The 2,945-nt window shown below is 39.4% G+C and overlaps 1 long non-coding RNA gene across 1 annotated transcript in view; it reads right to left on the bottom strand.

The window, feature by feature from the left end:
• Positions 1–742: 742 nt before the first annotated feature.
• Positions 743–2,945, bottom strand: part of LOC147753964 (uncharacterized) — a 3,668-nt gene continuing 1,465 nt past the window's right edge. The window contains exon 2 of the long non-coding RNA XR_015311838.1: positions 743–2,275. This is a non-coding gene — a long non-coding RNA (uncharacterized LOC147753964). The remainder of the gene's footprint in view (positions 2,276–2,945) is intronic.

Genomic DNA, 2,945 nt, shown 5'->3' with positions numbered 1-2,945 from the left:
CTTCTTCAGGCTTTTTCGTTTCCACCAGCCCTTCTTCAGGCTTTTTCGTTTCCACCAGCCCTTCTTCAGGCTTTTTCGTTTCCACCAGCTTTGCTTTCTTAGTCATTAGTTCTCCAGTCTTTTTTTTCGTCGCTAGCTCTTCTGCAGCCTTTTTCTTTTCCGGTAGGTCTTCAGCCTTTTTCTTCGCTGGTGACTCTTTTTCAGCCTTCTTCTTCGCTGGTGATTCTTTTTCAACCTTCTTCGCCGGTGACTCTTTTTCAGCCTTGTTCTTCGCTGGTGACTCTTTTTCAGCTTTTTTCTTCGCGTCCAGCTTTTTTTCAGGCTTCTTCTTCGCCGTCTCTTCGTGCCTCTGAAGCTTTTCCCGCTCCGTTCCTTGACATTTTTTGCTTACTATTTGATCTTGCGATCCTCCTTGTTGATCTTGTGGTTCGCCCTTTTTCGCCTCTGGGGTTATACAAAATAGATCGAGACTATTTTATTTTACACAGGACATGTTCAAGATAAGACCCATTTTGCACTCCAATATTCTAAACAACTTTCATTAGGAGCGATGTTCATTGTTAATGTAGATTATACACTATTTACAAATGTCACCAGGTTTTTAAAAATTGTTTTTTAAAAAGGTAAGCTTACCTTTTAAATTAAGATCAGGTGTGATTAAATAATCGTAGCTGTCGTGCAGTTTAGGTCGAAAAAGCATATGGGGAAACGAGGTTCACGTTTATATATGAAACAATGCATGTACGAATGCAATATCAACATAATTTATTATGCCGTAATACTTTTTTGCAGTGTCCGCTTTGTTTACTAGTTTATCAAGAAATTTTTATTAATTGTAATTTTTGGCAGTATATATATAAACCTGGCAATGCTGCCCTGCGCGACACTTATTTAAACAAATACACACCATACTTGTGAAGGAAGTACCTGCTTTGGATTCTATTGAACTCCTGACTTTTGTCGCATCTGTCATGGACGTCGCCTGCATTTTTAGTCGTCGATGGCCTTATCTGTTATTTGTCATGACCTCGTCGCACTTTTGTAACAACAGCACCGTAATGACCTCTTTCTTAGAAGGTTATAAAATACAGGCGGTATTTTATGCTCGTGTTTTCTGCATATGCCTCAAGCGTTGAGTGAAATGAGGTGAAATCGAGATGTTTCCAATCTGTTGTTATGGAAGGACGTACTACTGATTTTGTCGGTTCAACTCCTTGATTGTGCCAACCGTACGTATTTATCGTGCAAAGCAGCAGCCGGCAGCTATGACTTTCGCAAAGGACTACATTAAGCAATACCACGGAAGGTAATCCAATTCCAAACCAGTGATGATGCTAATAATAATTCAGTTCAGATTCTATACGAACTCACTCTGTTGATCGCAGTTTAGGTTCTTTATAGTAGATCAGAAATAAAGTGGACTCAAGTGGCATTTACAAAGCAACAGAAACAAATTCTAAGTAACATCCTCGTACAGTTATGTCAAACGTTCGAATGTGTTGTCATGCTATAAAAATAAATTTAATTAAGAAAACTATATGTTGAATGAGACTAGGTCATGTCATGGTCTCCAGATAACAAAGACCGTGGCGTTTCACTTAGATTCTAGCAGCAACTTCCTTATGTATTCATCTCTTCCTACTTCTCAGCCGACTCTTCACTTTTGCTAGAAATCTTTTGGTGTGGTGTTGAACCGGTGTTAGTCTGACCAATTTTTGGAAATCTCTACATTGTAGAATGCACCATCTTGAATTTTAGTTGCCAGTGATCGCAAAAGGTGGTAATCCGTCGGTGCAAAGTCTGGGTAATATCGTGGGTAGAGAACTCCGACTAAAGCCTTTGCAGTACGAGCTTCATGACCTTTGTTATATACGATTTGACGTTATCGCAGAACGAAAAAAACGATGTTTCCTTCATTATTTCGTCTCTATTGAATAGCCTTGTATGATCGATCCCTGCTACATTTTTGCTTTCCTTCATTCTTCTCTAGCATTGCTCAACGCACAAGATTGTTCCAGCACCACTAAACGCAAATCAGGGTCTCTTCAAGCCGCCTTAACTTTTGAGTTTTGGCTGACCTCTCCGAGCTACCTGTCCTTCTCTGTCTTATATCGACGCGAAGATACTCCCGTAACAATTCTGCTTAGCAACCAGTCTCTGAGGCTGAGCATTGTCCGCTGCTGAGCGAAATGTTTAGGTGCAATCAGAAGCCATGTTTTTTAACGCGTTCTCCGTCAACTAGTTGACACGTAGGCCCTTGATTTCTGGTAAAGATCTAGAAATTCAAAATACCAAATGACACTTTCATATTCGTAGTCTTTTTTTTTTAGGTTCTCAACATGGCCGTAGTACGTGTATGCATGTGTTATTCTTTGCCCAATTTATTACTTCCGGATCCCTGAAACCCATTCTCAAGACATGTGCGTAGAGATAGAGAGAGAGGGCATAGTAAGTCTATACAGAAAAGCCTTATGAAATAGGCAGGCAATTAGGATTTTACAAACACCCTTATATCTTTCGCACGTTTATCATTGAAGGGTAAATAATGATTTTTAACCGAATAGTGTATATGTAACGAATTAGTGAAATATTTTGATCTAGAAATCGGCAAAGGGTTTACACGTATATCGGGAAAACGAAACATCTACGAACGTGCATCGGGGTGACAAGGAAAAATTTTACCAACAAGTAGCTGCAACACCATGACCCGATAATGACAACAAGTATGTTGAACAATAGCCTGACCTAGAGCTTGAATTTGGTAAGACTGCGATTACAGAAGAAAATTAACTGCAGTGAGAGAACGTGAGACCCGCAACGGCGCTAGTATTAACTGATTTCTGTAAGGAAAAAAGACCGCTGCAACACCCACTGCAGCGACTAGTATAGCAAACAAATATATATATATATATTTTTATGGATATATTCCCATTAGACTATTATAT

The sequence above is a fragment of the Varroa jacobsoni genome, unplaced genomic scaffold (assembly GCF_002532875.2).
Source record: "Varroa jacobsoni isolate VJ856 unplaced genomic scaffold, vjacob_1.0 scaffold_66, whole genome shotgun sequence".
NCBI lineage: Eukaryota > Metazoa > Arthropoda > Arachnida > Mesostigmata > Varroidae > Varroa > Varroa jacobsoni.
This window is presented reverse-complemented; position numbering and strand designations above follow the sequence as displayed.